The following is a 25,409-nucleotide window of genomic DNA, read 5'->3' on the forward strand; positions in this document are numbered from 1 at the left end:
AGTCTTCTCCATCCTTCTACACACTTCCTTTCCTGAGAATCTTTCATAAAATCCACCCGCTCATTCACTGAGCATGTACTGAGTCCCGGCTATGCCCCAGCGTGGGCTGTTGTATTTTGTTTCCTGATATTTCATAATATTTGGCTAACTCTTACTTTTATAAACAGTTGTTCTCTAGAATCATCTATAAAAATTCTATGACTTAATTGTTTTTTTAAACTGGACAATCATCCCATTTTAAGTGGACAGTGCATCACATTACAGACCTCAGTGTCCCTATGCTTTCGGTTGTACGCCCCTCCACACAGACGATCACACAGAAGCAACGACCACGTCTCTTTTTCCTTCCCCCTTGTTTTACCTCTCCATATAATCAACTCATTTGTTTATTCATTTATTCAGCAACAAAAGTTCACTGAATACCCTCTAATGCCAGGCACTGTTTTAGGCACTAGGGATAATGATGGTAACAGAATAGCCAATGCTGGTGTAGAGACAGACAGGTAAGGAAGAGAAATAAATATGTTAGGCATTAGATAGTGAGAGGGGTAAAGAAGACACAGAGAGCACGGAGAAGAGAGGAAGTGTCAGGGACTATTGCAGTTATACATAGGGTGTCCCAGGAAGGCTTTACTCCCATGACATTTGAATACAGGAAGCGAGTGAGTGAGCCATGCATTCATCAGGGGCAGAGCGCACCCTGAGACTGGGAAATGACAAGGACTCAGAGCCTGATGTGGGGGCACATCTGACACAGAGGAGGAACGGGCATGGCCACATGTGGCTGGAGTGAGGGAACCACAGGTGAATAAGATGAGGAAGGTAGAAAGAACATGGAGAGGGGTGTTGGGGCTATGCAGGGTTTGTAGAGCATTTTAAAGCCCTTGACTTTTACTCTGTGTGAGACAAGAAGCTACAGAGGGTTTGATTAGGTCTGTGTTAATGAGATTTCTCTGCTGACTAGGAAATAAACTGATGGAGGGCAAGGGTAGAAGCAGTAAGGCCAGAAAGGAGGATATGTCTGTACTCTTGATGAGATATGTTAGTGGCCAGGTCCATAGCCATAGCAGTGGAGGTGGGGAGCCTACAGGATATGCTGGAGAATTTGGGGGAAATAGTCAGGGATGACTCCCAAGACCCTTTGGGCTAATCAAGTGAAAGAACAAAGTTGACATTTACCAAGATGACTCATCATTTAAAAAATTAAAAAAGCTTACCAAGCTCCACTAACTTTATCTCTTCTGGATTTTCTTTCATTCCTACCATTCTTTCTTTAATTTATCCACCTATTGTTTCTGATCTGGATTAGAGCAACAGTCCTCTAACTGATCCCACTGTCCATTAACAGTCTCAAATCCAACCAGAGCATAGAGTGAGCTATGTAAAATAAATTTCTGCTGACATTACTTCCAGACTAAAATTGTCACTCGCCCCAGTCATTTTGCCTACAGGGAAAATCCAGTATCCTTCACATGACTCATAAGACCTTCATTCACATGACTCATAAGACCTTCATAATATGGCTTCTACCTATCTGGCCACTCTCCTCCCAGCCTGTCCTCCTTTGGAATTTATGTTGAAGAAGCACTAACAACTTGAGGCCAAATCAGACTCACACTTAGCTGTCCATGTCTTGTCTCATCTCCAAGCCCTGCTTCTCTGTGGCCTCTACTGCAATGCCTTTCTTATCCACTCTTCACCAGGCTACTTATTTGGGCCCTTGAAGACATATCTGAGGCATCACTTCCTTTAATAATCCCTTTACCCAATGTGCTCTGTCCTTTCTCTGTGCTGTTTTAATTCTCTATATAGCCTCCATTGTCATCTTACCATGTGCATGGCAATTTGCTGCTTCCACAAAGTCTGGGTTTTTGAGGGCAGAGTCATGTCCTGGTCATCTCTGTATCTGGGACTCCCAGACCAGATTTTGGTACAAAGTCAGGAATCAAACAATAATTAAGAAGTGAACGAATCAAAGAGGATTTTCTGGGCTACATTTTAAAAAGGAAGCATATTTGATTTGGATAATTTTGCATTCTGTAACGATAAAAGCAACAACATTCAAGTTGAGAAAACAAATACCTATGAAATATATCTTTTGAGATGTTTTTTACTTAACTTTTCATGCAAGAAGTCTTAATGAATTTACCAGCATACTTCAAAGAAGTGTACACTCGTTTGAATTCAATTTTTATAGCAGCTTACATGTAGGTTTCTAAGCATTTCCATATTATATAAATGTGTATGTGCATGCAGTTGTGGGAGAGAGAGGAAAAGAGGAAGTAGCGGGCAGGGACAAGGAGTGATGGAGGGAGGGGGTATACAAGGAGGGAAAGAGGAGGAGAGGCAGAGAGAGAGGGAAGGAGAAGGGGAGGGAGAGAGGATGAGAGAAACAGAGAAACTTCCGCCCTAAAATCTAACTTATTTGAGGCCAGGAACCTTCATCAATTCTCCTTAATCTACTCTGGCTAATTTAGGAATATACAGAAAGGAAACTTTCAACAAATGTTATTAACTACTAGAGGAATATCTTTCACCTATGGAGGGGAATCTTAATAAATAGTTGCTAAGTAATCAAAACAACTCATGAAAGCAGGTCTACCCCCACCACCAACTTCTATCCAAATCTTGCCATCCAGGTTGGGAATTTCCTTAAGAATTACCTTCTCATTGAATAAAAAAGTGCAAATATGCTTCCAACATTGGAAAATAGCCTCTCAGAACCAAATCATCCCCTGTACATGTCTTCCTGGGCCAAAGCCCTACAACAAACTCAATTGTTGACTTCATAAAAAAGATCAAAGCAAACATCTATAATAGGAAAAGCAACCAAAAAATATTGGTAATCTCTTTCTCTCTCTCTTTTTCATTCTCTCTCTCTCTCTCTCTCTCTCTCTCTCTCACATACACACACACACAACACACACACACACACATTTGAAAAAGAATAATTCTTCTTTCTAGGTCAATTCCCAGCTTTATTTTACTTAATTACACAAATCTAGGTAACGGGATAAGAAAAAGACAATGGGTCAGAGGGTCTGGCTGAAGATACAATAAAAATCTAGTATAAAGGACAACAAGACAGAAAGAAGTCATAGGGGATTATAAAGAAACACTTCCCCCTTTGAAGGACTGAGTAAAGATTTTGGAGACTTTCAATTAGTTGTTGAATTTTGGATTTTTTCTTGGAAAACAGTAGAGTATTGAAACAAAACCACACTGAGCTTAGGAGTATACTCAGTTTATGCTCTGGAGGTAAAGGGGCATAGTAAGTAAGGGTACAAGATTCAAAATTAATATTCTTTTTTTTAAAATATTTTTATTTATTTCTAGGATATATATTTCTAGTATATATATTTTTATATACTACTAACAAAGTGATTATGAATATTACAAAACCAGCATTGGNATTCTTAAGGATTTGTGCCAGTTTTTTTTTTTTCTGATTTCTCTCTTCTGCACTTACAGAACAACACCTCTTTTTATCCCCCAAAAGACCATAAGATATGACAGATTCTATGAGGTCATTTAAAAAGCCCCTTGTAGTGATGGCCTTGAAGTTGACGTGCCCTCTACTGAAGGCAAAACAGGGATACAAAGCAAGAAACTTATCAATAAGTGAATGGTTCTTGTTCCTTGGAATGAAGGTGGCCAAGTGACTTATGAAGGTATCTTGGAGCCTCCTTTCGAGAAGCCCCAGTGATCTTGCCATTTGACTTAAATTCACAGAAGAAACTGGGCAAAGTCCTAGGATTCCAGCCTACTTGGCAGAAAGAACTAGAAGGCAGTGTCTGACAACAGGGGAAGAGAATTGGCTCCCTACCAGAAGGAACAAAAGCCAGGAAACATGAATGGAGATATGACTAGAAAATGAGGACAGGGAAGAGAATGTAAAAATCCTGATTAAGGAAAAGAAGGCAGGATGAAATGAATAGAATGTATTAGCATTCACTGAAAATTCTCAGGGGTCTAGTAAAGAAGAGAGAGGTAGGATCTTTCAAGATAAAAACAAAGTTTCTTTAGAGAAAGTGACTCGGGTTGGTGCTAGGAAGACTAACTGAAGTGGATATGACCATAGAATCCAGGGGAGAGAAACACTAACCCAGGGTTCTGGGGAAGTTCTGACTTTAAATCAGAATTGCAAATATATGGCTTAATCATAGACTCTGTTAGGAATGGTTCAACTGAGCATCCTGGCTCTTTTTCATTTCCAAACACTGGAGGAACTATAACACGGAATAAAGTGTGGGCTGAGCCTGTGATCTCTAGACATGAATGAAAGTATGAATATCCCCTTATTCCCCAGTGGGGCCATGATGGCTCAGCCTCAAGAACATGGGAATTCTGACCATTCAGCCACAGATACGACCTCCATAAAAAAGGTGCAGCAAGTCTCCCTGGTGCCAACTATGAGGTACCATTTGTGAGGTGGGCACAAAGAAGCCATTACTCCCACAAGTCTGTTGAAGGGACCGTATTTTCACTCACATTATTTTGACCCAGCCTACAAACTTCCACTTCACTAGACTTCATGTTAGCCCAACTCTTGCTTCTGCTTCCTTTTGGCTTTACCTGGAGTAACTTCCCCCCTGCCTCCTCACATTTTGTTCACTCTTCAACAAGCAGAGTGTGTCCTCGTTCTTGCTTGAAGATTAGTAAGTAGTTCACCCCCAATTCTATGCCAGCATTGCTCAGAGTCTGACACACATCTTAAAGAGTCTGATTACACATTCCACCTTGTTCACATCTCTTATGAACGATAGATGATCCTTTGAGCAAGTTACTTAACTTCTTTTGATCCCAATTTCTCATCTGCAAAAAGGTATCAGCAAATCCAGACTTAATAAACATATGTCGGGATGGCTGTCAAGTTTCTAATGGTTCTCCCGGTGACCATGCCACCCCTCCCACCCACACCTCCTCGTCTAATGTGTGGTGTGAATGACATATTTTGGGACCTTTCTTTGCTAGTCATACATAGTGTTTAGCCTTAGAGTAGGAATCTGGTAGAAGACAAACCAATGCCTTTACTAAGAAAGCCCTTAGAGCTGGAAATGGAAACTTTTTAAAAAGTTTATTTATTTCTTTTTGAGAGAGAGAGAGAGCAAACGTGCAAGCAGGGGAGGGGAAGGGAGAAAGAATCCCAAACAGGCTCTGCACTCTCAGTGCAGAGCTCCATGTGGGCCTTGAACCCACAAACCATGAGATCAGGACCTGAGCTGAAGCAAGACACTTAACCTACTGAGCCACTCAGGTGTCCAGAAGAGGGATCTTTTATTCTTTACTCTGTTTAAGGTGTGAGGATGAAAGTCAGGGGCTGCCACATTTATTTGCCTCCACCATGTGATAAGAGTTGGTGTATAGTAGATAGGGGTGAAGTTGACATTGAGAATAGAGCAGAGCAGAGACAGAGACAGAGCAGAGAGAGACAGAAGAAGGACGAAGGAATGGGGGTAAGGATGAGATAATGAGAGAGTCCTGATCATGTTCATGCCCAGGGTTCCAGACACTGTGGTCCTGGGATCTGTCCTATTTTCTTTGATTTTATGAGCTACTTGTGTCAAATTCCTCTTCTTACTTAAGTCTGTTTCTTACAACTAAGAGTCCTGACTACTTGGCTGAGTAGTTCTTTTTTATTTATTTATTTTTTTAATTTTTTTTTTAATGTTTTATTTATTTCTAGGAGAGAGAGACAGAGACAGCATGAGCAGGGGAGGGTCAGAGAGAGAGGGAGTCACAGACTGAAACAGGCTCCAGGCTCTGAGCCGGCAGTCAGCACAGAGCCCGACGCGGGGCTCGAACCCACGAACCGCGAGATCATGACCTAAGCGAAAGTAGGACGCTTAACCGACTAAGCCACCCAGGCGCCCCTTGGCTGAGTAGTTCTAAGCATTAATTTATGTACCATGTGTTAAATGTTCATCACATTGGTTAGCTTACAGTTTGAGCACACACACAAAAATGTTAGTTGCTCATCTTTATGGGAAGCTGTAAAACATAGTGGTAAGGTACATGGACTCTGGACACTAACCTTTTGGGTTTCAATCCTAGACCTACTACTTACTTAGTATCTGTGTGTCTTAAGACCACTTATTTCCTTGTGTCTTAGTATTCTTGTTTGTAAAATGAGGGCACTGGTGAGGATTGAATAAACCAACACATAGCACGTCCTTAGAATGCTGCTTTTTATTACCCTGACCTAAATGAGCAAGGTTTGCATGGTCACTTCCTCAAGTAACTAGGATCAAAATTGTCTTAAACACAGGGTATTTGCCTTAAAATTTGCATATCAGGTATCATATGCAAAATACACACCAGGCTTTTATAAATGTTGGATAAGTGACTAAAATAATATTCTTCTATAAAATGCCCTATAGCCGTTTAATGTAGATGAGTTTTCTAAGTTGGACTCTTCACACAGACAGTCTAATGCTAGGGGCATGTTAAGAACATGTCCTTTATTGATTTCTCGGCCACATCAGTAGAACAGAAAAGGGATGCCCTGAAGGCATTTCTGAGTCATTGCCCCCTTTGCCTTCCTGAAGTTTCTCTAGCAGTTTCTCAGTAGCAAATGGGCAAAGCTATGTGATGAACACAGAGCTACTTTGTCCCATTCCCCACAGCATTGGCCTTTGGATGCTAAGTGGAACTGTTCTTACATTTGTTTCCAACAAGCATTTTGTGAAATTCTTGGGGCCCCTTTGAGGTGACAGTCATAGGAGAACCCTAGGGTAATCTTACTCTGTGGGGTGGTTATGAGATTATTTCCTTGTCCGCTGGGGACTGTCAGTAATGGCAGCTCAGAGCAGCTGCAGAATCTGAAGGAAGATGAAAAACACCCTCACCAATCTACGACGCCTTGATGCCATCAATGAATGCAGCGTCTATCTCCAGCTGATTTCATCTAATGTGATAACACTCATGATAATAAATATTGTTAAAAATAAAAGTCACTCTGGGGATTGAGAATCACTGGGACAGGTGTTCAGAATGAGGAGAGCACAGTAATTGGGTGACTTATTCATTATTGGAAATGCCGTTTAAAATCTATTGCATTTAAAAAAACAATACTTCAGCTGCTCTCTGGCCTTCCAAAGTCATTAGCTGGTGTTCTTTATCTGTTTGTTTTCCTCACTGAAGTGAGGTTTTTAATGTCACACAAGAACTAACTTGACTCTGTGCCAACATTTCAGAGTGAATGATGAAGCCTTCTGAGGCTCACACATCACTCTGCACGAAGCTTCTTCTCTTTAAAGCTCATGGTCTCCGCGGCTGCAGGGAAGGAGGGAGAGCTGTTACAATCCCTGCTTGACAACAAAGCCCATGGAATCATGGGAAAGGGCCATGGGTTTCCAAGGTCCACACGGGCTGTTTGAGAACTCTGAGGGACGGTCTATGTGACCAGATCCTCATTCCATGCTCTCTGACAGGAGATGCAAACTAATGATAATAATACTCTTTCAGGAAGTACCTTTCTCTGGCATTTTTGAAGTGCCTCATCTATCTTTATCACAATCATAAAAAGAGTACCATGATGGGAGTTGTCTCATACTGTAAATTGGAATGACCAAGGCTCCAATAAAGGAAAGGACTTCCTGATGTCATGTAACAAGTTTCTGATTGTCCTTGAACATGCATTCGCATTCTTTTTTAAACATTTGTTCCAAATTCTACATGAATCATCCATGATTTGAATCTCTAAGGCTGGGTTTGCCCTTGTCCATTTGAGGAATCTTTGCCATGTCATGATGTGGGGGGGGGGGATTGGATATGAGATCTTGCTTTGTCCTAGAAGATTTGCTTATGCTCTGCAGGGATAGCCTACTGTGTTCCTGTTGAATGCCATCTTCTGAGATGGTCTCTTCAGGGTTTTCAAGTATCAAGGGAAAATCTATCCATGAGCAGGGAATCAGGTAGGTACTTTATCTGTATTTTGATCCTGTATAAAGTTGTCTGGGGAAGTCTTAGACCAAAGCTTCACTTTCCAACTTCTAAATGTAAATCTTTTGGAGTGGTTTCCTACTAAAGGATCCCTAGCGGTTGTGGGAAAAGGGTGAGGAGTTGCTAAATGTTCCCCTCTCTGGGGAGAGCAGGCAGAACAATTCACAACCGTATACTGAAGACTGGCACCCAGGAAAGGTTGAAAATAAATAGAAAAGTTCTATTCTACTGAGCTTTTAGCACAAGGCAACATACTAAAGACTGGGGACCAAAAGACCAAAGAGGCAGAGCTTCTTCCCTCTGGGAATTCATGGGTGTTTGTTATAAGTGCCTCAGATTCTAGAGAGACACCAAGAAGGATCAACTCCAACACAGTCAGATACCTGCCAGGGAATGACTTGTAGGTTGGAAGTCAAGAGGCCTGGGTTTTATTCTCTCCTCATCCATTAAATGTTCATTTCCTCCTCATTCTTACTCATCCTGCAAAATATAATGTCAACCATGTTTTCTGAGGAAAAATTTTCATGAAATCCCCCAGTCTAGATTGTCTTCCATGTGCTTTTCTCGTGATGTTTATCAAAACTCAGTTAAAGAGATCTTTGTGTGATAGTTTGGGTATAATGTTTCTCCTCTTTCAGGCCAAAAGTATCAGGACGGCAGGCTCATGCAGGTCTTGTGTCGACTGTACCCCAGGACAGTGTCTGGCATAAAGTAGATAGTGTTAAATATGTGAGAAGAAATTTAAAAAATAGAAGTTTTACTTCCATCAGTCCTGAGCAATACCGAAGGTGATATTCGACATTAAAAAAACAACCACCCCCCAATAAATTGAGCCATAGAGTAAACCATTTAGTCCCCTTACTTCGTCCCACAGATGGGGAACTTTATATTGAATGGAACTTTGTCTTTACTGGTGACTATAGGAAAATATGGTACGGAACTTGGAAAGATGGCAAATACAACGCTTTTGTGCGTGTCTCGCCCTATATTTCAACTTGTCCATTTTTTTTCATCTAATGCCACTTATGAATGAGAGGGAGGGGGTCTGGATATACAGGGTGCACCCTGCTCCTTCTGTAGCTCAGCCAAAGCCCTAGAAAGCAAGCCAATGTAGAGATAGCCAGAGTGCATCTCATCATGGAGCAGCTTATAGGACCAGGAACTCCCAGCCGGCTGCTGAATCGCATCTCTGATACCCAAAGAGGTAAATTAAATGCATTAATCTCAGTGAAAGTCACCATTGAGGCATTCAGGGCTCCACAGAAATTTCCAACAATTGGCCCTTATTTGCTTCAATAACAAATAAAAAAAAAAAGGAGGAGGGAGAGTTTGGGTGGATATGGGCGGCTTTTTCCTGCTCTCTTTCTCCAGATGGGTAATCAAAATGAAGTTCCACATTGAGAATATGCATTTCATTTTATTCTATACTTGAAAGCAAACACATTTCGCCCTTTCTCCTGTAATAAGGCAAATCCTTTATCTGTTATTCATTTAAGAACATAGAGATGATGTTGGTGACACCAAGACCTTGCAAGTTTCATTTCATCCTCCTCTCAGCATAAAAAGGCAAATGTATTCTGGTTAAGATAGGTTTGTGCTGGGTACACGACATTCATTCTCTTACACTGTGGAGGCTGTAGCTCTATGGATCTATTTGTGTTTTTACTTCTGTTTTTCAACCATTTTATTTCTATCCATGGGCCTGGGAGAACCCTTTCCTCCGAAGTCATGCACCAAGGTTGACTACGCACTCTGAAAATAGGAATTGAGAGAAAGCTCAGCACAGTCCAATCCAAAAATGCCTGATTTAGGCTTTTTTTTCAGAACTTAACTAGGAATAGGGAATGGTAGGAAAGAACACAAGACTAAGAGTCAGAGAAGCAGGCTCAGCTTTGGCTGTGTTGGGAGATTTTGACTGAGTCAGTTAATAGATATGAAAACGTATTACTTCATTATCCCATTTAAGCCTGAAGACAATCCAGTGGATTGAAATATTACAAATTTCACATCATATTTGAGGAAACAGTCTTAGAGAAGTAAGTAAGTAATATGGGGGCATACGGATGGTATACAAGGAAGCCAAGATTTTGACCCAGGCCAAATCACTTAGACACCTGAGCTCATCAGAGTTATTTCACACTGCCATGGGGCCTGAAGTATCTGGTTTTCTTCTTGTTAATATCTAATAAGGCTTCCCCCGCAGGATTTTTGGGTAGAATCAACTTAGAAAACACAAGTACATTGGAAATTATAAAAATAACATAAAGGTAAGGTATTATTATTCTTGTAATAAGATAATGATGTATTGAACTTATAAACCCAGGTATTAATATTCTGTCAGATCATTTTTTTAAATGTTTATTTATTCTTGAGTGAGAGAGAGAGAGAGAGAGCATGAGCTAGGAAGGGACAGAAAGAGAGTGGGACAGAGGATTTGAAGCAGGCTCTGCACTGCCAGCAGAATGTCGAATGCAGGGCTTGAGTTCATGAGCCATGAGATCATGACCTGACCCAAAGCTGGATGCCCAACTGACTGAGCCGCCTAGGTGTCCCTGTCAGATCACTTTTTAACTATTTTCTGAAGATATACAGACATAATATGCTCTGTGGGTATGGGCATGCTTTCCCCAAAAGGAACATATGGGACAGTGGGAATCTCTCTAGGAAGAGACTTGATCCTGAGGCAGGAAATGAGAACTTTGGGAGGTGAGAAAGAGTCATGAAATAAGGGATTCATGGGGAAATTTCTCTCTCTCAAGCCAGATGTCAGTTTGTTCTGATGCACAGTGTAGACAGGATACAAGAAATTAAATTGGGTTGGTGTGAGCTTCTTTAGGTCCTATGGAGCCAAAAGCAGTAAAGGAACTTTGCCTAGTAATGATCCTTGTGTTCCTCTAGGCTGTCAATGCTCTGCTTATCACCCTTGGCCCAAATGTCCCCATATGTGACCATAGGATCCCATGGCGATCTATGATTCTCCACTTGAGAGCTTTCTCTCAGGCCGTTCAAGAGTGCCTTACCACAAATGCCCCGGAGTTCATGCTTCTAGGAGAAGCCCTCCAGCAAAAATGGATGCAGATAGGGGGAGAATTACGAGAGCTTCTTCACTCTTAGGCGGGGCAACTGAGGATGCACTAAATAGTCTCCCAGAGGGGCTTACAAGGATTGAGCCTCACTAGCCCACACTGCTGATCAAATTCCTTCTTATTCCTCTCTCATTTTCCCCACTCCTTTCCCAGGGCTTCCTGAGTTCACTTACCAAATAAAATATTTGCACTCGAATTCTTCTTTTTTTTTTTTTTACAAATAGTTTATTGTCAAATTAGTTTCCACATAACACCCAGTGCTCATCCCCACAAGTGCCCTCCTCCATGCCCATCCCCCCTCCCCCCACATCCATCAGTCCTCAGTTTTTGTCAGCATTCAAGAGTCTCTCATGGTTTGCCTCTCTCCCTTTCCCCCACCATTTCTGCCCTTCTTCTCCCCCTTGTTCCTCCATCAAGTTCCTCCTAATCCTCCTATACGTGCAAACATATGATATTTGTCCTTCTCTGCCTGACTTATTTCGCTCAGCATAACACCCTCAAGGTCCATCCATGTTGCTACACGTGGCCAGATTTCATTGTTTCTCATTGCCATGTAGTATTCCATGGTATAGATAAACCACATCTTCTTGATCCATTCGTCTGTTGATGGACACTTAGGCTCTTTCCATGTTTTAGCTATTGTGGAGAGTGCTGCTATGAACATTGGGGTACATGTTGCACTCAAATTCTTATTTCAGGTCTCCTCCTAAGGATTTCCAACCTAAGACATAGGGTAGGAGGGCTATTTCTACATTTGTGGTAAAGCGACAAAAAGAAGTGTGATGACTCACTCCTTGAAACCAGCAGTGAGGAGGATGTTGGGGACAATAAGCTAGTTGCTCAGGGCCAGCTCTTAGGAAGAAGCAATGCTGAACTTCTGCTTTTTGCTGCTGGCAGCTGGCAAACTGCAACCTCTTTCTGAAGAAACCAGTATCCAAGGCTTGGGTTCTGTGGTCCATGGGTGGTAAGAGTGCCTCAGCTGAAGTGAACAGAAACTTCATGTATCCCTGACTGCTTGGCATTGGACAATCATTCCAGGAGGAGGTACCTGGAGGTACACAAGAAAAATCTACACTTCCTCCTAAATTGGGAATACGAGTTCTCAGAACTATTCTCCTAGGTGGCACCAATGTGATCTATCACTATTTATATCCTAATATTATCCAGCTTGACATAAAAGATTATTAATATTTTTAGTAGTGTGCTAATGTTTTTAATCTCATTTTACTCATTTCATGAAACAAGCCTTTTCCCAAATGAAAGAGAGAGACAGAGAGAGAGAGAAGGAAGTAGGGAGAGAGGATAAGTTTTGTGAGGAGGAAGGAGGAGGACTGATCTAAAAAGTGAAATTCTTTCAAGGCTTTGCTTCTCTAACACTGACGCTCTGAAGAGAAGCTGCAGCTCTTGGATTTTAATTCAGTCCATTAATAAATGAATTATGCAATTAGTTGATATACAATTAACTGGATTCACAACGCATGTAGAGCTAACTGGGTCAGCCTGCATCTGTATGACTCTAATGTGCCTAAATGAATATGCCATCAAAGGACATGCAGTGGAATGGCGAATCAGATTTGTCTGAGGCAGGGAATCATGCCTGCCAGCTGCCGAAAGTGCTACAGATAAAGCCTTGGTCTGAATTGGCAGGAGAAACAAAAGCAGCACAATGCAGGACCCCAAGTGGCACTCTCTCTGTTGTAGCAGCATTGTTCTCTCCAGATGAGCTTGGACAGAGATCAATAAATCCCAAATCCTTCTGGGCAGAAAGATGAGCAATTGGATTTGGATTGAGATCTATCAATCAATCACTGGCCAACGTGGTTGTGGCAGCACAAGATGAAAACCTCTTAGTATAACATAGCCGTTCCCTGGGTTGTGCAATGTTGACTGATGCCAATGCAAAGTCAGTCATAATACTCAGTCCTGTGATATCTAATTCCAGCTGGAAAATGTAAGCCAATAAAATGTTCAGTTGTGGTTTGTGGGTGTGACGAATCAATCCATGTCCAGGAATTTGTCTTACAGTCAAGGCCTTTGCTGATCAAGTTAAGGTTGATATCAGAAACTCCCTGACATCTGTGACCAAAGCTGGTGTGTGTGTGCGCGTGCACTTATGTGTGTGTTTCCTCTGTAGAGAGGGAGGAAAATTAAAGGAACATCTAAATTAAGTTTACTTAATTTTGTTTTTGAATTCATTCAAAAATATTTTGGGACTCTCGAGTCTTTCCTAGTCAGAACCTATGCTTCAATAAGATCCTCACATGATTCACTTGTACATTCTGGTTCTGTCTAAGAAGCATGATTGTAAAGCACTTCACATTCATAGGAATAGTCGTTGTAATAAAATAGGGCATTAAGAGCTCTTCTTGTGTGCAGGGGTCCTGTGATATGATAACTCATTATCGATATAAAGGTATTGACATCACCCCCCTCAGCACCCTCACTGGCCTAAGAGCATCCTTTGTGCAGGCTCTGGTCTGGACTTCATCCTGATTTGCTGCATAAATCACCTCATCTGTCAGTGTCCGTTTCCTTATTTAGACAATGAAAATGTTAGACCAGATTGCCAGTTCCCAGCCTGCATTACCTCCATCTGTGAATATGATAATGGAAGGAGGTAGAATAACATGGTAGTTAAGAGCATGGGAATGAAATCCAATGGTCCTTGGGTCTGATCTAGAGTCAGCCATTTTTANTATGCTGAGCGAAATAAGTCAGGCAGAGAAGGACAAATATCATATGTTTGCACGTAGAGTCAGCCATTTTTAAAAAAATTAATATTTCTAAGCTTCCATTTTATCAACTCTAAATTGAACATATTTAAGGTGTTCAGTCGCATGGATTTTGATGAATGTATTCCATAAAACCCAAACCCAATTGAGACAGAACAGTTCCATCAGCTCACCAGGCTGTACTGGTATACTAACAACATGGNTGCATGGATTTTGATGAATGTATTCCATAAAACCCAATTGAGACAGAACAGTTCCATCAGCTCACCAGGCTGTACTGGTATACTAACAACATGGCACTATGGTCAAGAGTGCATGATGGGTGGTGGAAATGCTGTATATATTTATTGGGGTGGTATTCAGATGGGAATACATTTCTTGAAATTGTAGAACTATGCACTTAAGACCAATCTATTTTATTGTATGTCAATTATACCTCAATAAAGTCAATTTAAAAAGAAAACACCATTGGGAGGAAAGCAATTCTTCAGCTCCCTCTTCAAGAGCAGGTTTCTTGATGTGATTCCTGGAGCATAAACCCAAATAGGAGAGGAGTTGCAGAAGTGAATTGAGGATTTAGAGCATAGGATGGGTATTCATGGCAAAGCCACTGAATCTACGCTTGTGGTTGACCTTCTGGGGCTAGGAAGTGCTTCAGGAGTCATTATATTTGGCATAAGGGTACTAAGGTACAGCTTCTTCTATGACCCATGAGTGAAAGCCAGTCTGACTCCCTGGCGTGGCAATCCTCCCTTGGGCAGAGGCATCTGAAGTTTCCAGAAAAGATGGGCAAAGGCAGAACCTTAGCCTTCCTCACAGACCTGACCACCATCCTATATCCACCTCAGGGTGGAAATGATACAAGAGAGACTCCCCCACTGCAATCTTCCAGAGCTCAGAGAATTCACCTAAAAACAAAAATGCTCATACACAAACAACAGCTACAGATTTAACCCCAAGTGTCAAATGGAAAGAAGTGAGCAAATTGCTAAAGTAAGTTGAAACACAGCCTCAGGACTGCTTACCACAAGCTGTTAGTCTCTGACCCGGGTTTATGATCTGATCCAATTAGCAGGTGCTACCTTAAAATTATAGAGCTAAAAGGGCACCTTAGAGATCATCTAGTCACAGTACTTCAAACTATTTATAGCCACCAAATATTTTCCTCAAACCAAATCTTATGCAAAGATGTAAACTGATAAAAGCAAAAAAAAGCATAGGTAATCTAGCAGAATCAGAGGTGGGAATTTCAGTGTTCCACTCACCACCATCCCTACGATGCTCTCTGAGGAATGTAGTTTGACAAGCACAGGCTCTGGTCCAATGTCCTTATTCTATTGGTTAGGAAACTGAGGCCCTGAGAGACTTCTATAGTCAGGTAGTAGCAAAGGCAGATCTGGAAAGCTCCTGACAATAGTTAAAAATGCTTTCTTTGTTATTCAAAACTGCCGCCACTCATAGAAACTCATTATTCTGGGCCAAATGATTTGTTCCATTCTGAACCACTCCATGGAGAATACTGAGAACTTCATGCAGAAGTCAGCCAGCTCAGATTTGCTTAGGAGCCATGGGTCATCATTCCCTAAGTATTCCTTTCCAGGGGCAGCACCCTGATTTAGAGAATCCTCCCAGACTGGATAGAAAAAGTGCTTTTGCAGCTCAGGAGGAAAGAAAGCCTGGGATAGAAAAAGGAAAAAAAAAAAAAGTATCTCCCCGTGGTGAACCGTGTAACTGGCCCAAGGTAGGGGAAGAAGGGAGTGTGATTAGAGACATATGGCAGAGAATGAGAGTCAGCTGGTCTGGTATTCCAGAACCACATGAAGGACAGCCCCTTGTGATCCCTCCCCCTATGCTTAGTATTCAGGTAAGCCACTAACAGAATACAGGAGCCCACAAAGTTTGGTGAAAACTACAATTGTATCTTCCTCATGTCCCAAAGAGCTTCTTGGAAAGGCTGCTCCAAGAGCGGGCTCTCAGGTCAAGGTAGAAACTGAGCCAGGAGGTCCCTTAATCTGGTGTCTCCCATGGCAGCTCAGCCTAACTGGGAAATGCAGTGATTCTGCCACTTAAAAAGCCGGGGAGCTCACATCATCCAGGGGCCACTGACCCACCATGCTTCTTCCGTGAAACGTGCTAGAGAACAGGAAGCTGAATTACCATCCCTTCAGAGTAGGTCGAAATGGCCCTTCAGAATGCCGAAGCTCCTGCCACTTGCCCCACCCCTTGGCATCCCTGGATCCTTGTTCAACTTCAGGTGTTCTAGAAGGAAGAATGAATCATTCTAAGTGAGTATCAGTCTGTTCTGATGTGCCAGTCCCTGAAATAGTTATTGATGTGCCCTGGTGTTTGAACCCTGGAAGATACTAAAGTGCTCCCCAAGCAGATGCCTTCAGCCTGGGGCTTGTACACTCTGCATGCTAGTCTCTATCCCAAATTCCCACCCCCACCCCCGGCCTTTAACAGCTGAGTTTTGAGCTATCTGTAGTCAGCTCCTAGGCTGAGCCGAGAAGCAAAGTGAACCCAAAATGGTCCTCTGAAGAATTGAGTAAGCCTCCCAGACTGTTAAAGAGGGATTTGGGACGCGTGGGGAACCAAATACTCATAGTTTAAAAAAAAATTGCCATCCTGGAACAATAGCTATAATGAAAGTAGAGAATGTTCCCAAAAGATGTTTTAAGATGAGCTTAGCATGTTTCAAGGAGCACGGCTGGAGTCACCCAAGTGTAGAATCAGCTGGGTCTCTTTGCTCTTCAAAGTCATCATGGTAAGTGAAATTCCTGATGGCAGCAAGGGTGGAAGTTGAGAAAGCCCACAAACCCATGTGTGCTGTTGAACAGTATCGCCATTGTCACTTGCGGCTGGAGGCTCCTGTACTACGCAGCACAGACTGAGTACCTCTCCATCACTGCAGACAGTTCTGCTGGGCAGTGCTTCTCTGGACCTTTTGTTCAGTCATTTATTTGTCTGCCATCACATATCTGAGTATCTACTAGATAGGGAGCTGCATGCTAGGTATTACGTCAGTTTGGGCTTCAGAGCAGTAGTAGTTGGCCTGACTCTCAAAGGCTGAGCAGTAGCTCTTGGTGGGATGAGGTCAGGAAGATAGGAAATGCCTGATGGAGAGAAATAACATCTGCGGTGACAGCTCTCCCTCCCTATGTTCCTCTGGACTCTCTGCCTTTGCTCAGTTCTTGGCACTTCTGCTGCAGTTTTTGTTCTGTCTTGTTTTGTTGTGGTGGTGGTTGTTTTCCTTAGCCATCAACTCTACCTCCAGCTGGGTGGCCTTGTCCAGCCTCAGTTTCCTTAATTCATAGAATAGGTGTAAGATCCTTCTCAAGCACAGCAGAGGGAAGTATGCAGCCCAGTATGTGCCACATAATAAAAGCTCAGTAAATATTAGTTTATCCTTTTTCTTCATCTGTTTAAGCTGGAGGTCCTTAGGAACCACTGTTTCTTAGTTTCTCTGCCCAGGCCCCGGCCACTGAGACTGTGCCTTGTGGCCCCCTCGTGTTCTGCCTATGTGCTTGGCCAGACTTTTACTGTTAATTGCAGCTATTTTCAGCCCATAGTGAAGCCTCTTCTTTTTCCTTGCTTTGTTTTGCAGCAGGTGGTTCTCATTATTACTCAGTGAGGTGGTGGCATAGACACACTCTTCTGTGCTGTGCAATTCTTGAGCCATGTATCTCATGCTCAGGGACTGTGGGCAAACTCTGCTCCTTGTGCAGTTTGGAATCTTCACTAATAACCTTTATTCCTGTGGGATGCAACCTAGGGACAGGGAAAGGCCACGGATTTCGGATTCAAAGTCAGGATTCTCATCGCTTATTAGTAACATAAACTTGGGCAAGTTTCTTATTCTCTCTGTACTCCTGTTTCCTCAGCTGTTAAGTGGAATTAATTCTACTCAACTCATAGGACCCTTGTGGGGAGTGATATGATGACACACAGTAGGCAATATGTATTCAGTGTTGTTCTCTGAATACTTTCTGGTGTTAAGAATTCAAAAATTTTAGTGTGGAAAGGCAGCTCTCAAGAGATCACCTCATTTATTCAACAGTCATGTATTCTTCATGCATGATGTGTGGACATTTTCATTGCATGGTCTTATTTGGTTCTTACACCTGCCTATGAGAGAGGAATTTTTATACCGTGATGGAGGTGAGGAAAATGGGACTCAGCAAGGTTGGTAATATTTTTGGTGTCACATCGTCAATGATGGCAGAACTGGGAGTCCTTTTCCAGCCTGTCTCTAAGCTCATGCCCTCACTCTTTTCTCTTCCCACTCCACGGTTGTGTCCTAAGGAAGGAAAAGAGCTGATGGGAATGGTTAGGTCTCTCTGTCGCAGACATGTGTGTGCATTCCACATCTAAAATCACAGGGAAACAGCCATGTGTGTGTGTGCATGCCACACCTAACACCCCAGGGGAACAGCCATATGTGTGCATTTCACACTTCACAGGGAAGCAGATGTGTGTTAGCAGAAGAGGAGCTAGGGACTCAGGGAGAGGCACTCATGGAAAAACACCTGGGCAGGGCCACTGTGACCTTTTTAGCCATGCATTTTCTACAGGGCTTAATTTTTGAGGCAAGCTATTTTCCAGAAGGAGCTAGCACTCAGGGAGCAGCCTGGGTAACTACAATTGGACAAATTAGCTTCATACAAGTAAAATGACCCAGTGGGAATAGTAATCAGGAGATAGAGCCCCATGTCCTCTCTGCTAGTTCTCTGGGTGCTCTTGTCTGCCCTAGTTAGATACCCAATTGTTTCCCTTGGTCCTGACCTCACTTCATCACCCAGGGCGAACTGTGATCATCAAAACTTTCAGTTCCTCCTGCTGATTCACCTGTCTTTCCTGAATCAGCAGAACGGGAGCATAGGCACTCCCTAGAGAATCCTGCCTCCGGCTCTGCTCCTGGAGAGGCAGTGACGATATCAGAGCCTATATTTAAAGCCCGGGTTCCAAAAACTCTACTCTCAGATTCTATACATAGCGTCTTTTGTCCATTTCCACTTGGTAAATGTACATCTTATACAACATACCCCGCAGACACAGTGCCATGGTCTGGGCTCAATTTTGGGAGGTGCTGGGTCCCAAAATCACTTCCCTTTGGATAAAGACATAAGGATAATTTTCATGAATCAGGAGTTTAGGCAGGTGGCAGTTTTAGGAATGGGATGGGAAATGAGCACACGTCAATATGGTCTGTTTGCTGGCAATTTCACAGTGCTTATGATGGTGGGTGCCCCATGCAATTTAAATCGTATGGACTTGTTTTATTTACAGAGTGTTTCATAGTTTTCAAACACTTCACACAGATGAATCAATTTATCCCCATTTTCCAGATATGAAAACTGAGATGCAGGGTGGTAATCATACAGCTAGCTCCCTGTGAGGCCAGGACTAAAAATCAACGATCAGTCCTCATTCATTTCTTCATTCAACAAATATCTACCGAGTTCCTGCTATACACTTGGTGGGATTCTAAGTGTTTGGGAGACAACAATAGGTAAAATACACGAAACTTCCTTTTCTACAGCAGGGTTGGGTGAGACAGTCATTGAAAAAAAATTAAGAAGTAAACAACACATCCTGTGAGGTGAGGGGAGCCATCAGGGAGCTGGGGAGAGGTAGCCACTGTAACCTCAGGAATTTAAGCGAAACCTGAAGATTTGGGCGAGATGAGGGCTATCCTGCTAATGCTCCAGATTTTTCCAGTTTGCATTCCCACCCTGAGCCACAAGTTGTGCACAGGAATACTGTCTGAGAAGATGAATGGGCGATTTGTTAGAAGCTGAGACTTTCTTGGCTTGCCCCAGCCAGCCGCTGATGTCACCTTGCCCGAGGGTTGCTTCTGAATGGCAGAAGAACAGAGGCAGAGCTGAGCCCAGGCGCTGTCCTTCCTCATCAGAGAGGTGATCCTAGGACTCAGGAAACAAAAGGATGTCTGTGTCACCACGAGAAAAATCTTAATGAGAACAGGGAATGGAAAACAGTGGGGGTGAGGTTTTAGCAGAAGAGAAAATAAGGCTAGTAGGGCTGCCCCTCTTCTTCATGAGTCACCAACCAGAGTGGGGAGCCCCTTCCATAGTGCACACACTATCCCTCACTCCTGAACCCACTCCTTCAGGGACACAAGCAGGCTGGAAGCTCCGCCCCTTTCACTCACTCTCCTCCTGGGCATCTGGTTCTTTTCTTTCTCTTGACACCCGCATGCTCAGATTCCACAACCTCCTCCAGGCACCTATGGCCCCATCAGTCCAAATTGGGGTTCGGTCCTTCTTTGTCTTCTGTTTGCCTTCAGTTCCCTCTCAACGTGCCCCTTCGCTCTTCCCCACTCGCTTTGCCTATGCTGGGGCCAAGCCTGCAGCCTGTCACCCATTTATCAATGCATTCCAACTGTAACTCAGGTATTGATCTGTGTTTGTTGTTTTTTTCCTGTAAACTCGGGCTGTAAAGGTTTCATTAGCCTGCCTCACAGTCATTACATCAAGTAATAGGAAACATCCATCTTCCTTGGGCTTCACTTCTGTACCCAATGGAGATCGGTTTGAAGAGCGTTAATCAAGCTATGAAAATCATTGGCAGCTCATTCCTTTATGATGAAAAAGCTGGTTTGCAGCCTCACTGGGTAGCAGAGGCCTGACACCTTTAGATACCTACAGCAATTATGGGCTGTGTGGTTTCCTGCTTAGGGAGACTATTCTTTGCCTAATGTCTGTATGCAAATCTCATTCCTTGCTTTAATGTGATTCTCCAAGTCATGTGTAGTAAGAACAAGGCATGGGCAAGGCTGGGCTCCTCTGCAGATCCCTGAACAGAAGGGAGGGCTGTCGGTCACTGCCATGGATCCCTGACAAGGCCAGACCTGTACAGAGGTAGGAAAGAAATGTACAGAAATGGTGTCTTGTGTACAGCTGGAGCTCAAGTATCACTGACTTGCTCACTTACTTGGCTCCTTCTACCCAGCCTTTGAAGTAGAGCTCAGTTCTTCAAAGATTTTTCTGGCTGCTCAGTGTTAGTGGAGGCAGGGATTGTGGGTAGAGAAAGAAAGAGACAGGCACACGAGCTAGGAGGGAGTGGCAGTATCCCAGGTCAGTGGTGGAGGTGGCCAGGGCCAGGCTGGTGGAGGTGGCCAGGGCCAGGGCCCAGCTGGAAGGGCCAGGGAATGTGGAGATAATTTAGAGACATATATCCAATTCCACTACAGGTCTGTGAGGTCAGTGTTATAAACCCATTTTCCAGATGAAAAGACTGAGCTGCAAAGAGTTTGAGAAACATATCCCTACCCACAGCTTCCTAACCGGTGTTCCCTTTCACTTAAAACTAAAGCAATGTTTTCTCTACAGCCTTGACAGGAGTTTTTGTTTGACAGGAACAGCTGGGCAGAGCTGATGAGGAAAATAGGAGTAAATGTCTATTGTGAAAAGAGCCCCAAATCTAAATCTATTAGCTATTGATAGCTAACCAATCTGCTCCTTGCACATATATTTCCTGGGTTCTTCCTTTTCTGTCTTAAGCTTTATTGTTTATTTCTCAAGTCTTTGAAAAACCTCAAACAGCAGAGAAAAGAGCTGCTATCCCCAGGGTATCAGAGGGGGAGCCTGAAGCACAGCAAGCATGAAAATTTCTGGAAGTCACCTGTTTCATCTTAAAAATGTATATGAATGTTGTATTCTGCTTCACAATGCATCTATGTTTATTTTAATGTTTAAAAATATGTTGTAAATTGCAGTCAAGTATAATGACATGAAGGTGCAGGATTTAAAAAAAAAGAAAAAAAAAGCTTACCTTCCCAAATCATCTCTCATAATATTACAGGTACTTTGTACTGTTACTTACCATGTGCCAGCGTGGTTCTGAGTGTGTTACTTGAATGACCTCATGGTGAAGTTTCATTATCTCCATCTCCAGATGAGGGACTGGGTGCTCAGAGAAGGAAACAATTTGCCCACGGACACACAGTTAATGTGTGGCAGAGTCAGGATTGGGGTCCGGATATTTCTGTTCTAACACCTGCGCATGAGGCCACCTGCTGCATACCCGCAGGGACTGGGTAATCCAGCTTGGAAAGCCGATCTAGATGGTGTCTGAAAGTTCATGCGGAAAAACAGCATTGCTCATGGTTCGGGTGGGTTGGCCACAGTGCATACTCAGTCTTTGGTTTTCAGGTTTGAAGAGAGCAGGATAACAGAGGAGAGGCTGAGAGGAAGAAGGTAGTGTAGTTCTGGGACTGGCCCCTGGAGGGTGGTAGCTGGCAGTCCTGTCCAAGGGTGTCACCAAGGCTCAGGTTTGAGTAAGAGTGGTGGATGGCCACAGGGTCTGGGATTTCTGGGCAGAGTTCTGACCACCTACTCATAGTAGGGCCCATCTCAGGACTGAGGAACTGAGGTCCATTTTCAGCCTTAGCTGGAGGGGTTGACAAGAAAAAGTAGGTACAAAGCCCACTTAAATAGATCATGGTTCAAAAAAGAACACCAACTCCAAGAGGGAGGCCAGTGAATCCAGACTTAACCGTGTGCAGGGCTTGATCAGACAAGAGAGCAGAGGCTGTAGCCTAGTGGGATCTGAGGGCTACTAGCCCATCCCACATCCTTCACGGTAAGGGTTTTGCAAACTCCACCAGCCTGCAGGTCTGAGACACTGTTCTCCTGCTTTCTCTGGCCCCGTATGGCTTAAGAGGTGGGAAGAGATGGCACTAAAATTAAAAAGTGTGCAGGCTGCAGTTGTGGGATACTGAGGAAGACAGCAGAGAAGGGGTCTATACAGAATTTCCTTTTTTTTTTTATTTTTTAAATTTATTTCTAGGAGAGAGAGAGACAGCGTGAACAGGGGAGGGTCAGAGAGACAGGCAGTCACAGACTGAAACAGGCTCCAGGCTCTGAGCTGGCAGTCAGCACAGAGCCCGACGCGGGGCTTGAACCCACGAACCGCGAGATCACGACCTAAACGAAAGTTGGACGCTTAACCGACTAAGCCACCCAGGCGTCCCCAGAATTTCCTTTAATGGGTCAAAGTTTCAAATCCCCTTCCCTGTGACCTACACCCCCTCCAATTCTAATTTAAATTACAGTATGCTACTGTGGCTGTTCAACTCTTGTTTATATTTCTGACAAAGGAAAACAGCTTTAGACTAGTCCCCAAGTAATCACCTTCACATGTTAAAACCTATTTTTTTAAAGATGTGTTTTGTGTTGATAAGAATGCAAACTGGTACAGCCACTCTGGAAAACATTATGGAGGTTCCTCAAAAAATTAGAAATAGAACTACCTTATGACCCTGTGATTGCACTGCTAGGTATTTTTCCAAAGGATACAAAAATGCTGATTTGAAAGGGATACAAAAATGCAATGTTTTTAGTGGTGCTATCAACAAATAGTTAAAGAAAGGGCCCAAATGTTCATCAACTGATGAATGGATAAAGAAGATGTAGTGTGTGTGTGTGTGTGTATAAATGTATAAATGTATACACACACACACACACACACACACACACACACACACACTGGAATATTACTCGGCAATCAAAAAGAATGAAATCTAGCCATTCGCAACAACGTGTATGGAACTAGAGGGTATTATGTTAAGTGAAATGAGTCAGGCAGAAAAAGACAAATACATGATCTCACTCATATGTGGAATTTAAGAAACACAACAGATGAACATAGGGGAAGAGAAGGAAAAATAAAATAAAAATTAGACAGAGAGGCAAACCATAAGAGACTCTTAAATACAGAGAACAAACTGGGGGTTGCAGGAAGGGAGGTGGGTGGGAGGATTGGCTAAATGGGGGATGGGCATTAAGGAGGGCACTTGCTGGGAGGAGCACTGGGACTCATATGTAAGAGATGAATCACTGGGCTCTATTCCTGAAATGAATACTACACTCCTAACTAACTTGAATTATATATATACACACACACACACACACACACATATATAACCTATATATATATATACATATATAACCTATATGTGTATATAGGTTCCTAGGAGGCTTAGTCGGTCAAGCATCTGACTTCAGCTGAGGTCATGATCTCACAGTTTGTGAGTTGAAGCCCCCCATCAGGCTCTGTGCTGATAGCTCAGAGCCTGGAGCTTGCTTTGGATTAGGTATCTCCCTATCTCTCTCTGCCCCTCCCCCACTCATGGTCTTTCTCTTTCAAATATAAACATGAAAAAATTTTATTTATATATAGAAATAATGCCCAAATCCTACAAGCCAGTTTGGCTACCTCCTTTTTCTCCAAAGGTTCTGCACTCTATTTATGGGATAAAAAGAGAATCTGGACGCAAGATGGAGGGGACCATGTTTGAAGGTCTCCCTTTTACTCATAGATTTCTTGACACTTTCTGCCATTCCTTATTCCCTGCTTACTCCAGCCACGAGAAAATCCTGCTTGGGTCATTTTCACTCAAAGTAACAGAAGGTCAAGATTCAGGCAAAGAGAAGAATGAGTTCATTTGCAACCTCAGGGCTAGAAGCATAGTATCATTGCAAATCCCAAACCAGTTAAGAGACAGGAAGCAAAGACTACAAGTAAATTGTCAATAACCATCTTGGGGAAAAGGTTAATCTGGAGCTTCAGGGAACTTGGTTGAGGGCTGAGATCATTCAGCACCTGTTCAATATGTTAAAAGCCAGTCATTTCCCAGGGGCATGGAACACCTAGTTCCAGAAGGGATAAAGGAAGAGTTGGAGAGAAAAGAATTTTCTATCAAATCACATTTGTTAATTAACATTTACTGAACTCAGCTCTATGCCACACACTATGCTATGTATTTTGTATGCATTTTATGTGATTTCCTTTTAAAAGCATAGGAAAAAACTGACTTTTTGTTTGTTTGCTTGCTTGTTTTGTTTTATGGTTGAGGAAAGTGTGACTCAGAAGTGGATTGACCAAGACCGCCCAACTAAGATGTGCTACAGTTGGGACTTCAGCTCAGGTATGCATAACAACAAATCCTGTAGTCTTAACCGTTACATTTTATTGTCTCTTTATACTACTTGTAATAACTTTACTGTTGTTGTCTTCAGTTGAGTTAAAACTTATATTATTTCAAATTTCATATATAAGCAATTTGGGTTTCCTACCTGATTATGAGTTCCATTAGGAAAAGACAGTTTTATGCTGCTCTAATATCACCCCGAATGAGAAAATACCCCAGATATAATAATTTGCTTTTTCACAGTATTTTATAATCCTCAAACATTTCTGCATATGTCTATTTCCTCACTGCGTTCCTATGAGAAAAATAGGCTATTATCTCTAACTCACAGGTAAGAAAGCAGAGGCATCAGGAATTTTTGCAATGTGTCTCAGTAAGCAAATGGAAGAAAATGACCTGACTTCTTTGTTCACTTTACTTCTAGTGCGATGCCCTTTTGTATCAGGCACTATCAGCTGCCTTCCTAAAAGCCAGTTCTCCTTGCTAAAAGGCAGAACCTCACCCCACATCTGTTTAGGAATCAGAACGATCCTTTGATTTTAGGAAACATGAGCTCAGCGCTTAATCCAATAGTTGGCATTAATCCCATTTTAATTAATGAGATGTTAGTTAATGAGAGCATTTTCCTCCCTGATAAGAAAAATACCCTGTTCTGCTCCATGTTTCCCAACTGGAATGCAGGACCTGATTCTTGGT

Source organism: Crocuta crocuta, unplaced genomic scaffold (assembly GCF_008692635.1).
Source record: "Crocuta crocuta isolate KB4526 unplaced genomic scaffold, BGI_CrCroc_1.0 scaffold172, whole genome shotgun sequence".
NCBI classification, from domain to species: domain Eukaryota; kingdom Metazoa; phylum Chordata; class Mammalia; order Carnivora; family Hyaenidae; genus Crocuta; species Crocuta crocuta.